Genomic DNA, 15,173 nt, shown 5'->3' with positions numbered 1-15,173 from the left:
TTATTAATTATATTATATTTACAATACTAATATTTATAATAGCTTACATTGTTTTCCAGAGCTATATTTTCATGGTATATAAGTTACTAGCTGTGGTTCTTTGAACTCCTTCTGCAGGTCTGGGTGTTTGTCCTTCAGGAGTTTAACCAGGTTAGTAGGTTAGTAGGTTAGTAGTGTAGCAGGTTAGTAGTGTTTCCACTCTGGACCAGACGTGTTCTCTAACACTGTTTACACAGTGGAGCTTCAGTGGTGATGGAAACACCGTGCTCTTTGGTTTTGAAGACAAAGTACTTCATATAGTACTTCTAGCACCAAGCTCGGTTGGGAGAAGATTGTTTTGAAAATAAGTTGTTTTAACTTTTATTTTGAAGTTGTGTTGGTCGAGTATGAAGTGCTCATTCCGTTGTGGATCTCAGGTCGGCGCGCGGGAGCGTTAGCGCACCCCGTCTCACAGAAAGACTCTCCCCCCTCAGAGACTGACGACTCTCCCCCTTCAGAGAGACTGACGACTCTCCCCCCTCAGAGAGACTGACTCTCCTCAGAGAGACTGACGACTCTTCCCCCTCAGAGACAGACTGACTCTCCCCCCTCAGAGAGACTGACGACTCTCCCCCCTCAGAGACTGACGACTCTCCCCCCTCAGAGAGACTGACGACTCACCCCCCTCAGAGAGACTGACGACTCTCCCCCCTCAGAGACTGACGACTCACCCCCCTCAGAGACTGACGACTCTCCCCCCTCAGAGAGACTGATGACTCTCCCCCCTCAGAGAGACTGACGACTCTCCCCCCTCAGAGAGAGACTGACGGCTCCCCCCCCTCAGAGAGACTGACGACTCACCCCCCTCAGAGAGACTGACGACTCTCCCCCCTCAGAGAGACTGACGACTCTCCCCCCTCAGAGAGAGACTGACTCTCCTCAGAGAGACTGACGGCTCCCCCCCCTCAGAGACAGACTGACTCTCCCCCCTCAGAGAGACTGGCGACTCTCCCCCCTCAGAGAGAGACTGACTCTCCTCGGTGCAGACTACAACAGTGACGCTCCGCGGCCACGGGAAAATAAATAAATAAAAAAAGATCCCGGTACCAGCCGGGCCCAGTGTAGTATCGTTTGAAAGGCGTCAGTACCGCGATACCAATACAGTACCGGTATACTGAACTACCCACTCTTGGTCCCTGAGCAAGACCCTCAGCCTCCATCAGCCTCCATCAGCCTCCATCAGCCTCCATCAGCGTGACGCTGTGTGGCTGCTGGTCATTCAATAAAGGAAGTTCTCCTCTGGGTGGTGCAATAAAATATAACAAAATAAAATAATGTCTGGATCGTGGGAACTCCTGAGGATCCATAGACTTTGGCGCTCCTTCAGCGACCTCCTGCCAGACCTGGTGGACCCAGACCACGGTCAGTCTGTCCTCTGGAACCTGAGGTATGGCCACTATCAGGACTGACATATTATTATAATATATATAATATAATATAATATATATCACATGGCAGCGTCCTGAGCCCGCCCAGAGACACTTCACAGAAGTCCACTGCAGAGTGGATGTACGCAGTCTTAAAGGGGCAGTACCCTCTTTTATCAACACCATCAGATTTGACTGGAACCTTGCGGACCATTCCACGTTCACCCTCCATAGTCTTGAGGATCCGTCCCACCAGCCAGCGTCCCCTCGGCGCGGACTCGTCCCCGATCAAGACCACATCTCCTGGGAGGAAGTTCCGTGATGGATGGTTCCATTTCTGTCTTTTCTGGAGTAGAGGCAGAGACTCTTTGGTCCAGCGCTTCCAGAATAGAAGGAGGCGTCGTCTCCCCAAAGGAGGTGTCGTCTCTCTGGAGGAGGTGTCGTCTCTCCGGAGGAGGTGTCGTCTCTCCGGAGGAGGTGTCGTCTCCCCGGAGGAGGTGTCGTCTCTCCGGAGGTGTCGTCTCCCCGGAGGAGGTGTCGTCTCTCCGGAGGAGGTGTCGTCTCTCCGGAGGAGGTGTCGTCTCTCCGGAGGAGGCGTCGTCTCTCCGGAGGAGGCGTCTTCTCTCCGGAGGAGGTGTCTTCTCTCCGGAGGAGGTGTCGTCTCTCTGGAGGAGGTGTCGTCTCTCCGGAGGAGGTGTCGTCTCTCCGGAGGAGGTGTCGTCTCTCCGGAGGAGGTGTCGTCTCCCCGGAGGAGGTGTCGTCTCTCCGGAGGTGTCGTCTCCCCGGAGGAGGTGTCGTCTCTCCGGAGGAGGTGTCGTCTCTCTGGAGGAGGCGTCGTCTCTCCGGAGGAGGTGTCTTCTCTCTGGAGGAGGTGTCGTCTCTCCGGAGGAGGTGTCGTCTCTCCGGAGGAGGTGTCGTCTCTCCGGAGGAGGTGTCGTCTCTCTGGAGGAGGTGTCGTCTCCCTGGAGGAGGCGTCGTCTCTCCGGAGGAGGTGTCGTCTCTCCGGAGGAGGTGTCGTCTCTCTGGAGGAGGTGTCGTCTCCCTGGAGGAGGCGTCGTCTCTCTGGAGGAGGTGTCGTCTCTCCGGAGGAGGTGTCGTCTCCCTGGAGGAGGCGTCATCTCTCCGGAGGAGGTGTCGTCTCTCCGGAGGAGGTGTCGTCTCTCTGGAGGAGGCGTCGTCTCCCCAAAGGAGGTGTCGTCTCTCTGGAGGAGGTGTCGTCTCTCCGGAGGAGGTGTCGTCTCTCTGGAGGAGGTGTCGTCTCTCCGGAGGAGGTGTCGTCTCTCCGGAGGAGGTGTCGTCTCTCTGGAGGAGGTGTCGTCTCCCTGGAGGAGGCGTCGTCTCTCCGGAGGAGGTGTCGTCTCTCTGGAGGTGTCGTCTCTCTGGAGGAGGTGTCGTCTCTCCGGAGGAGGTGTCGTCTCCCCGGAGGAGGTGTCGTCTCTCTGGAGGAGGTGTCGTCTCTCCGGAGGAGGTGTCGTCTCTCCGGAGGAGGTGTCATCTCTCCGGAGGTGTCGTCTCTCTGGAGGAGGCGTCATCTCCCCAAAGGAGGTGTCGTCTCTCTGGAGGAGGTGTCGTCTCTCCGGAGGAGGTGTCGTCTCTCTGGAGGAGGTGTCGTCTCCCTGGAGGAGGCGTCGTCTCTCCGGAGGAGGTGTCGTCTCTCTGGAGGAGGTGTCGTCTCCCTGGAGGAGGCGTCGTCTCTCCGGAGGAGGTGTCGTCTCTCCGGAGGAGGTGTCTTCTCTCTGGAGGAGGTGTCGTCTCTCTGGAGGAGGTGTCGTCTCCCTGGAGGAGGTGTCGTCTCTCTGGAGGCGTCGTCTCTCCGGAGGAGGTGTCGTCTCTCTGGAGGAGGTGTCGTCTCTCTGGAGGCGTCGTCTCTCCGGAGGAGGTGTCGTCTCTCTGGAGGCGTCGTCTCTCTGGAGGAGGTGTCGTCTCTCTGGATGAGGTGTCGTCTCTCTGGAGGCGTCGTCTCCCCGGAGGAGGCGTCGTCTCTCTGGAGGAGGTGTCGTCTCCCTGGAGGAGGTGTCGTCTCTCTGGAGGCGTCGTCTCTCCGGAGGAGGTGTCTTCTCTCTGGAGGTGTCTTCTCTCTGGAGGAGGTGTCATCTCTCTGGAGGAGGTGTCGTCTCCCTGGAGGAGGTGTCGTCTCTCTGGAGGCGCCGTCTCTCCGGAGGAGGTGTCGTCTCTCTGGAGGCGTCGTCTCTCTGGAGGAGGTGTCGTCTCTCTGGAGGCGTCGTCTCTCCGGAGGAGGTGTCGTCTCTCTGGAGGAGGTGTCGTCTCTCTGGATGAGGTGTCATCTCTCTGGAGGCGTCGTCTCCCCGGAGGAGGTGTCTTCTCTCTGGAGGTGTCTTCTCTCTGGAGGAGGTGTCGTCTCTCTGGAGGAGGTGTCGTCTCCCTGGAGGAGGTGTCGTCTCTCTGGAGGCGTCGTCTCCCCGGAGGAGGCGTCGTCTCTCCGGAGGAGGTGTCTTCTCTCTGGAGGAGGTGTCTTCTCTCTGGAGGTGTCGTCTCTCTGGAGGCGTCGTCTCCCCGGAGGAGGCGTCGTCTCTCCGGAGGAGGCGTCGTCTCCCCGGAGGAGGTGTCTTCTCTCTGGAGGAGGTGTCTTCTCTCTGGAGGAGGTGTCTTCTCTCTGGAGGAGGTGTCTTCTCTCTGGAAGCGTCCCGGAGGTAAGTTAGGTTGAGTCTTCAGCAGCAGTACTTGCTGTGGGGTGAGAGCTTCCAGGTCATTCATACCGTTTGAAGGTATTGAAGGTATTGAAGGTATTGAAGGTATTGTAATAGTGTAAAAGTGTCTCAGTATTTACTCACCGAGACAGATTTACTCTATTACTTCTTTATTCCATAATTGTTGTTTCACTGCTGCTTTTCTTTCTCTTCTCATTTCATCATTTCTTCTTTTTCATTGTACTCTGTTGTATCTGAAGTAGAAAAACTGCTATATAAATGAACCTATTAGTACTATCGTTGTACTTTGTGTTCTAATACACCAGTTAGATCCCAAATAAACTAAATGAATGAATTGACGGACCAATCAGAGAGAAACGTGACGGGACGAGGAAATTCCTCTGATGTGTGACATCAGAACGTCTGGTTCTTTAAGTCAGAGATCAGAGGTGAAGAACACTCCTCCACCCAAACCTCCACCCAATCCCCCACTCAATCCTCCACCCAAACCTCCACCCAGTCCTCCACCCAATCCTCCACCCAAACCTCCACCCAATCCCCCACTCAATCCTCCACCCAAACCTCCACCCAGTCCTCCACCCAATCCTCCCCTCAATCCTCCACCCAAACCTTCACCCAATCCTCCACTCAATTCTCCACCCAAACCTCCACTCAATCCTCCACCCAAACCTTCACCCAATCCTCCACCCAATCCCCCACTCAATCCTCCACCCAAACCTCCACTCAATCCTCCACCCAAACCTTCACCCAATCCTCCACCCAAACCTCCACTCAATCCTCCACCCAATCCTCCACTCAATCATCCACCCAAACCTCCACCCAATCCTCCACCCTTCTAGTGGCAGTCCTATCAGACAGTAACTAAGATCATTCCTGACGTTCTTAATGTGACCTAATGCATCTGAAGGTGGTTCTGGAATGGTTCTGACGTTCCTCATGTTCCTGAACTTCTTTTATCCAGAACCAGGGTTAGGGTTAGTAGTTACTAAGTAGTTAGTTACTGGTGAAGTTAGTAACTGAGCGTGTGGATTAGTAGTGATGTGTGTTGATGTTTTTCTACAGAGTGTCAGCATTCGCTCCCTGCAGCATCCTCCTCTCTCATCAACTCCATGGAGGTTCTCTGAATGCTGAGCGCTCTGGAGTGTGTCCACTGTTCAGTAGCTGCTGGGAGAAGAACTGGGGGGGTGGAGTCATGGGGGGGTGGAGTCATGGGGGGTGGAGTCATGGGGGGGTGGAGTCATAGGGGGGTGGAGTCATATGTTTTTAAACTCAGTAGCTGACCTGACTGACCCGGCGCCTCCACCAGACGCACCTGAGACGGTGGTTCTCATGTCCTCTGGTCCTCCCCTGTCAGCTGGACACGTCTCTCACAGCAAAATACACAACTAATAGAAGAAATCCTCCTGACTCAGCACATTCCTGACAGACTAGTGAAGAAAACTACGATACGCAACGTCACACCGCTCTGGTCTGCTGCAGGTCAAGTATGGGTCGGTTATATAAACTAACCCGTCCAGTCACAGATCAACTGAAGCTGGTATGGGTTGGTAATATAAACTAACCTAGTCACAGATCAACTGAAGCTAGTATGGGTCGGTAATATAAACTAACCTAGTCACAGTTCAACTGAAGCTAGTATGGGTTGGTAATATAAACTAACCTGTTCAGTCACAGATCAACTAAAGCTAGTATGGGTTGGTAATATAAACTAACCTAGTCACAGTTCAACTGAAGCTAGTATGGGTTGGTAATATAAACTAACCTGTTCAGTCACAGATCAACTGAAGCTAGTATGGGTTGGTAATATAAACTAACCTGTTCAGTCACAGATCAACTGAAGCTAGTATGGGTTGGTAATATAAACTAACCTAGTCACAGTTCAACTGAAGCTAGTATGGGTTGGTAATATAAACGAACCTGTTCAGTCACAGATCAACTGAAGCTAGTATGAGTCGGTAATATAAACTAACCTGTTCAGTTACAGATCAACTGAAGCTGGTATGGGTCGGTAATATAAACTAACCTAGTCACAGTTCAACTGAAGCTAGTATGGGTCGGTAATATAAACCAACCTAGTCACAGTTCAACTGAAGCTGGTATGGGTTGGTAATATAAACTAACCTAGTCACAGATCAACTGAAGCTAGTATGGGTTGGTAATATAAACTAACCTAGTCACAGTTCAACTGAAGCTAGTATGGGTTGGTAATATAAACTAACCTGTTCAGTCACAGATCAACTGAAGCTAGTATGGGTTGGTAATATAAACTAACCTAGTCACAGATCAACTGAAGCTAGTATGGGTTGGTAATATAAACTAACCGAGTCACAGTTCAACTGAAGCTAGTATGGGTTGGTAATATAAACTAACCTGTTCAGTTACAGATCAACTGAAGCTGGTATGGGTCGGTAATATAAACTAACCTAGTCACAGTTCAACTGAAGCTGGTATTGGTCGGTAATATAAACCAACCTAGTCACAGTTCAACTGAAGCTGGTATTGGTTGGTAATATAAACCAACCTAGTCACAGTTCAACTGAAGCTGGTATGGGTCGGTAATATAAACTAACCTAGTCACAGTTCAACTGAAGCTAGTATGGGTCGGTAATATAAACTAACCTAGTCACAGTTCAACTGAAGCTGGTATTGGTTGGTAATATAAACTAACCTAGTCACAGTTCAACTGAAGCTGGTATGGGTCGGTAATATAAACTAACCTAGTCACAGATCAACTGAAGCTAGTATGGGTCGGTAATATAAACTAACCTAGTCACAGTTCAACTGAAGCTAGTATGGGTCGGTAATATAAACTAACCTAGTCACAGTTCAACTGAAGCTGGTATTGGTTGGTAATATAAACTAACCTAGTCACAGTTCAACTGAAGCTGGTATGGGTCGGTAATATAAACTAACCTAGTCACAGATCAACTGAAGCTAGTATGGGTCGGTAATATAAACTAACCTGTTTAGTCACAGATCAACTGAAGCTAGTATGGGTTGGTAATATAAACTAACCAGTTTAGTCACAGATCAACTGAAGCTGGTATGGGTTGGTAATATAAACTCAGCTAGTCACAGTTCAACTGAAGCTGGTATGGGTCGGTAATATAAACTAACCTGTTCAGTCACAGATCAACTGAAGCTAGTATGGGTTGGTAATATAAACTAACCTAGTCACAGATCAACTGAAGCTTTTTCACGCTGCAGCTCAGGTTGGTTCTTAGTTTAATCTTCACTTTACTTCGCGGGTCGTTAAATTGAAATCCGTGGACGTCCGAGCAGAGCAGCGTTGACGTAATGACGTCAGACGCACACAGACTCCGGCTCCGGCTACGGTGTGGGATGAGGTCCAAACTAGTTAGAGCAGCACATTTCCCCCACAAACCCCTCTTTATTTCACCTGGATGTGCTGCTCATGGGCCGGAGCCGGCCGGACAGGAGGCTCCATCGGGCCGCCTATTGAGGACCCCTGGTATACGGTGTGAAAACTAGAGGCTCACACATAGAGCGATGATCTACTAACATATGTCTATGCTGTCGGCTTGTTGGAGCAGACATTCACTACACAGTTCATTTATTAAAAGTCCCTCAGTAGATATAATTAAAATAAAAAGCACTCGTTACGTCACCGCTAAATGTCCTCTCTGGGTTTGAATTGGTTCTTTTTCTGTTTTTGGTTTCTCACTTTTCTTTTCTATTCCCACACCCCCTCCCTTGTTTTAATAACAATACATTTCCACTGTTTTCACCACATTAAAACCACGACATCACAATCCAGCTGTCACCATATCACACACTCATATACTGGCAGACACACACTCCTCTGTTTGAATAGCCAGTCAGACTTAGGGATCCTAAGTACACACACACACACACACACACACACACACACACACACACACACACACACACACACACACACACACACACACACACACACACACACACACACACACACACACACACACACACACACACACACACACACACACACACACACACAGCATTAGAGAACCCACCTAGAAGATGAGTGTAGCTAGGAACACGCTCAGGTTTGTCACCTGGAATGTACGAGGAATGGACACGCAAATAAAAAGACAAAAAGTTTTTGAATACTTAAACAAACTACAGGCAGACGTTGTCTTGTTACCAGAGACATTGTCTTGTTACCAGAGACATTGTCTTGTTACCAGAGACACACACACCAACAGGACATCACAAACTGATTTCACCACAGTTCCCTCACACACACTCAGCTTGGTAGAACTCCCAGCAGAGAGGCGGAGCTACATTAATCATCAATAAAATACAATACTCTTGTAAAGACACAATCACAGATCCAGAGGGAAGATTTATAATTCTCATCATCTCTCTTCAGAACATAGAGATGTGGATCACAAACATCTACGGCCCAAATGTTGACGACCCTCCTTCTATCACAACTTCTTCACCCTCTCAACACACTCTGACCAAACACTGATAGTGGGAGGAGTCCTCAACTAGGTCCTCAGTCCACAAGTACACAGAGGTAGTAAGGCAGTAAACACCGACACTGGGAATCCACTGATATAGTCCAGCAGTACATGAGTGACTATGGTCACTAATCAATAGATCTAGTCCAGCAGTACATGAGTCACTATGGTCTTTGAGACGCCTGGCTCACCTCTCATCCCACTCTTAAAGAGTACACCTTGTACTCAGTACTGCACCAATCCTATTCACGCTTAGATTACTTTCTGGTGAGTAAATCAGTGATTAAAGACACCTTGGACACACAGATTCACCCCATCACTATCAGTGACCTTTGACCTTTGACCTGTCACTATGACAGTCACTAATAGAACAATCACCCTCCTATCAGACAATGGAGATTTAACACACCACTGCTCAAGGGTCCAGACTTCCTCACATTCTTTAAAAAACAATGGTCAATCTTTTTAGAAACAAATGACCTGCCTGGTGTCTCTCCCTGTGTCCTCTGGGAGGCGCTAGACCTGTCTGGTGTCTCTCCCTGCGTCCTCTGGGAGGCGCTAGACCTGCCTGGTGTCTCTCCCTGTGTCCTCTGGGAAGCGCTAGACCTGCCTGGTGTCTCTCCCTGTGTCCTCTGGGAGACGCTAGACCTGCCTTGTGTCTCTCCCTGTGTCCTCTGGGAGATGCTAGACCTGCCTGGTGTCTCTCCCTGTGTCCTCTGGGAGGCGCTAGACCTGTCTGGTGTCTCTCCCTGCGTCCTCTGGGAGGCGCTAGACCTGCCTGGTGTCTCTCCCTGTGTCCTCTGGGAGACGCTAGACCTGCCTTGTGTCTCTCCCTGTGTCCTCTGGGAGATGCTAGACCTGCCTGGTGTCTCTCCCTGTGTCCTCTGGGAGGCGCTAGACCTGTCTGGTGTCTCTCCCTGCGTCCTCTGGGAGGCGCTAGACCTGCCTGGTGTCTCTCCCTGTGTCCTCTGGGAGACGCTAGACCTGCCTTGTGTCTCTCCCTGTGTCCTCTGGGAGATGCTAGACCTGCCTGGTGTCTCTCCCTGTGTCCTCTGGGAGGCGCTAGACCTGCCTTGTGTCTCTCCCTGTGTCCTCTTGGAGGCGCTAGACCTGCCTGGTGTCTCTCCCTGCGTCCTCTGGGAGGCGCTAGACCTGTCTGGTGTCTCTCCCTGCGTCCTCTGGGAGGCGCTAGACCTGCCTGGTGTCTCTCCCTGTGTCCTCTGGGAGACGCTAGACCTGCCTTGTGTCTCTCCCTGTGTCCTCTGGGAGATGCTAGACCTGCCTGGTGTCTCTCCCTGTGTCCTCTGGGAGGCGCTAGACCTGCCTTGTGTCTCTCCCTGTGTCCTCTGGGAGATGCTAGACCTGCCTGGTGTCTCTCCCTGTGTCCTCTGGGAGACGCTAGACCTGCCTGGTGTCTCTCCCTGTGTCCTCTGGGAGGTGCTAGACCTGCCTGGTGTCTCTCCCTGTGTCCTCTGGGAGACGGCTAAAGTTGTCATGAGAGGTACAATCATTTCTTACTCCTCATACAAGACCAAAAGGGTAAAAATAAAGGAGAAAGACCTGGAAGATAAAATCAAAACCATGGAGACAGCTCATGCTGCCTGCAAAGACGACAGCCTGTTAATGGAACTAAGGAAATTGAAAATAGAGTTAAACAAAATAATTGAACATAAAACACAATTTCAACTGCAGAGACGACGCTGGGAGAACTTAGAACATGGTAATAAATCCAGCAAACTCTGAGCCAATCAGGTAAAAGGAAATAAAGAAAACTGTCCAGTCCCTCAGTCCAAACTCAAAATGTAAAATCACTTTTAACCCTCGAGAAATAAACAATACCTTCAGAGAATTCTACAAAAAACTTTACTCTTCACAGATTAACTCTTCACAATCTGAAATAGACTTTCTGAGCACAGGTGACCTCCTGGAATTAAAAGACCAACAGATCCAAGGCCTTGAAGTTTCAATCTCAGTAGAACTGCAGGAAGCTCTCCAGCACATGGCTGATGGTAAAGCTCCAGGACCTGGTGGTAAAGCTCCAGGACCTGATGGTAAAGCTCCAGGACCTGGTGGTAAAGCTCCAGGACCTGATGGTAAAGCTCCAGGACCTGGTGGTAAAGCTCCAGGACCTGATGGTAAAGCTCTAGGACCTGGTGGTAAAGCCTGATGGTAAAGCTCCAGGACCTGATGGTAAAGCTCTAGGACCTGATGGTAAAGCCTGATGGTAAAGCTCCAGGACCTGATGGTAAAGCTCCAGGACCTGATGGTAAAGCCTGATGGTAAAGCTCCAGGACCTGATGGTAAAGCTCTAGGACCTGATGGTAAAGCCTGATGGTAAAGCTCCAGGACCTGATGGTAAAGCTCTAGGACCTGATGGTAAAGCCTGATGGTAAAGCTCCAGGACCTGATGGTAAAGCTCCAGGACCTGATGGATACCCCCACTAAATTTTACAAAGAATTATGGTCTTTACTCTCACCTATTTTTTTCAGAATAATTGAGGAAATTAAAGAATCTTCAACTCTCCCCCAACATATGAACTGTGCAAATATCAGTCTTCTTCTAAAACCAGATAAAGATCCCACACTACCATCTAGCTATCGGCCGATATCACTAATCAATGTAGATCTTAAAATAATTAGTAAAACATTAGCAAGCAGACTGGAAAAAATCACACCCCACATCATACACCCAGATCAAACTGGGTTTATTAAAGGACGACACTCCACTAACAATACACGTAGATTAATTAATCTTATAGACCACTGCACTAACAATACACATAGATTAATTAATCTTATAGACCACTCCACTAACAATACATGTAGATTAATTAATCTTATAGACCACTCCACTAACAATACATGTTGATTAATTAATCTTATAGACCACTCCACTAACAATACACGTAGATTAATTAATCTTATACACCACTCCACTAACAATACACGTTGATTAATTAATGTTATAGACCACTCCACTAACAATACACGGAGATTAATTAATCTTATAGACCACTGCACTAACAATACACGTAGATTAATTAATCTTGTACACCACTCCACTAACAATACATGTAGATTAATTAATCTTATAGACTACTCCACTAACAATACACGTAGATTAATTAATCTTATAGACCACTGCACTAACAATACATGTTGATTAATTAATCTAATAGACCACTCCACTAACAATACACGTAGATTAATTAATCTTATAGACCACTCCACTAACAATACACGTAGATTAATTAATCTTATAGACCACCCCACTAACAATACACGTAGATTAATTAATCTTATAGACCACTGCACTAACAATACACGTAGATTAATTAATCTTGTACACCACTCCACTAACAATACATGTAGATTAATTAATCTTATAGACTACTCCACTAACAATACATGTAGATTAATTAATCTTATACACCACTCCACTAACAATACACGTAGATTAATTAATCTTATAGACATCTGCACTAACAATACACGTAGATTAATTAATCTTATAGACCACTGCACTAACAATACACATAGATTAATTAATCTTATAGACCACTCCACTAACAATACACGTAGATTAATTAATCTTATAGACCACTCCACTAACAATACACGTAGATTAATTAATCTTATAGACCACTGCACTAACAATACATGTAGATTAATTAATCTTATAGACCACTCCACTAACAATACATGTAGATTAATTAATCTTATAGACCACTCCACTAACAATACATGTTGATTAATTAATCTTATAGACCACTCCACTAACAATACACGTAGATTAATTAATCTTATAGACCACTCCACTAACAATACACGTAGATTAATTAATCTTATAGACCACTCCACTAACAATATATGTAGATTAATTAATCTTATAGACCACTCCACTAACAATACATGTTGATTAATTAATCTTATAGACCACTCCACTAACAATACACGTAGATTAATTAATCTTATACACCACTCCACTAACAATACACGTTGATTAATTAATGTTATAGACCACTCCACTAACAATACACGGAGATTAATTAATCTTATAGACCACTGCACTAACAATACACGTAGATTAATTAATCTTGTACACCACTCCACTAACAATACATGTAGATTAATTAATCTTATAGACTACTCCACTAACAATACACGTAGATTAATTAATCTTATAGACCACTGCACTAACAATACATGTTGATTAATTAATCTAATAGACCACTCCACTAACAATACACGTAGATTAATTAATCTTATAGACCACTCCACTAACAATACATGTAGATTAATTAATCTAATAGACCACTCCACTAACAATACACATAGATTAATTAATCTTATAGACCACTCCACTATCAATACACATAGATTAATTAATCTTATAAACCACTCCACTAACAATACACGTAGATTAATTAATCTTATAGACCACTACACTAACAATACATTCACGTTACTGTCTAGATAGAGCTGCTCAGGCTGGTTAATCTAGAAAATCACCTTACTGTCTAGATAGAGCTGCTCAGGCTGGTTAATCTAGAAAATCACCTTACTGTCTAGATAGAGCTGCTCAGGCTGGTTAATCTAGAACATCATCTTACTGTCTAGATAGAGCTGCTCAGGCTGGTTAATCTAGAAATCATGTTACTGTCTAGATAGAGCTGCTCAGGCTGGTTATTCTAGAAAATCATGTTACTGTCTAGATAGAGCAGCTCAGGCTGGTTAATCTAGAAATCATGTTACTGTCTAGATAGAGCTGCTCAGGCTGGTTAATCTAGGAAATCATGTTACTGTCTAGATAGAGCTGCTCAGGCTGGTTAATCTAGGAAATCATGTTACTGTCTAGATAGAGCTGCTCAGGCTGGTTAATCTAGGAAATCATGTTACTGTCTAGATAGAGCTGCTCAGGCTGGTTAATCTAGGAAATCATGTTACTGTCTAGATAGAGCTGCTCGGGCTGGTTAATCTAGAAAATCATGTTACTGTCTAGATGGAGCTGCTCAGGCTGGTTAATCTAGGAAATCATGTTACTGTCTAGATAGAGCTGCTCAGGCTGGTTAATCTAAGAAATCACGTTACTGTCTAGATAGAGCTACTCAGGCTGGTTAATCTAAGAAATCACCTTACTGTCTCGATAGAGCTGCTCAGGCTGGTTAATCTAGAAATCACGTTACTGTCTAGATAGAGCTGCTCAGGCTGGTTAATCTAGAAAATCATGTTACTGTCTAGATAGAGCTGCTCAGGCTGGTTAATCTAGGAAATCATGTTACTGTCTAGATAGAGCTGCTCAGGCTGGTTAATCTAAGAAATCACGTTACTGTCTAGATAGAGCTACTCAGGCTGGTTAATCTAAGAAATCACCTTACTGTCTAGATAGAGCTGCTCAGGCTGGTTAATCTAGAAAATCACCTTACTGTCTAGATAGAGCTGCTCAGGCTGGTTAATCTAGAAAATCACCTTACTGTCTAGATAGAGCTACTCAGGCTGGTTAATCTAGAAAATCACCTTACTGTCTTGATAGAGCTGCTCAGGCTGGTTAATGTAGAACATCATGTTACTGTCTAGATAGAGCTGCTCAGGCTGGTTAATCTAGGAAATCATGTTACTGTCTAGATAGAGCTGCTCAGGCTGGTTAATCTAAGAAATCACGTTACTGTCTAGATAGAGCTACTCAGGCTGGTTAATCTAAGAAATCACCTTACTGTCTAGATAGAGCTGCTCAGGCTGGTTAATCTAGAAAATCACCTTACTGTCTAGATAGAGCTACTCAGGCTGGTTAATCTAGAAAATCACCTTACTGTCTTGATAGAGCTGCTCAGGCTGGTTAATGTAGAACATCATGTTACTGTCTAGATAGAGCTGCTCAGGCTGGTTAATCTAGAAATCATGTTACTGTCTAGATAGAGCAGCTCAGGCTGGTTAATCTAGAAAATCATGTTACTGTCTAGATAGAGCTGCTCAGGCTGGTTAATCTAGGAAATCATGTTACTGTCTAGATAGAGCTGCTCAGGCTGGTTAATCTAGGAAATCATGTTACTGTCTAGATAGAGCTGCTCAGGCTGGTTAATCTAAGAAATCATCTTACTGTCTAGATAGAGCTGCTCAGGCTGGTTAATCTAGAAAATCACCTTACTGTCTAGATAGAGCTGCTCAGACTGGTTAATCTAGGAAATCACGTTACTGTCTAGCTAGAGCTGCTCAGGCTGGTTAATCTAAGAACAGTTGTAAAGTATTTGGATCAGTGTGATAACTGCAAATACTATATGTAGGACAACAAGGGTATTGTATGTTATCTATCCTATCCTTTCCTCTCCTCTACCCCCCCCCCCCCCCACCCCCCCACCCCCACCAGTCAGGAGGAAGCCTCCTCTGACTCTGGTTCTGCAGGTTTCCTCCTGTTAGAGGAGTTTTTATTTCCAGTCGCTCTGCTGCTCATCTGGATTTGTTTGTTGGGTTGAAAATGACTGTGTTGTATTTGATACTTTTTAAATAAAGTTCAATTGAATTAAACTGTTAAAACCACAAGACAGTGTGTGTGTGTGTGTGTGTGTGTGTGTGTGTGTGTGTGTGTGTGTGTGTGTGTGTGTGTGTGTGTGTGTGACGAGCAGCTTTGG

This window comes from Lipophrys pholis (assembly GCF_963383615.2).
Source record: "Lipophrys pholis genome assembly, contig: SCAFFOLD_28, whole genome shotgun sequence".
NCBI classification, from domain to species: domain Eukaryota; kingdom Metazoa; phylum Chordata; class Actinopteri; order Blenniiformes; family Blenniidae; genus Lipophrys; species Lipophrys pholis.
The sequence above is the reverse complement of the archived record's forward strand: the minus strand, read 5'-3'. Positions refer to the sequence as shown.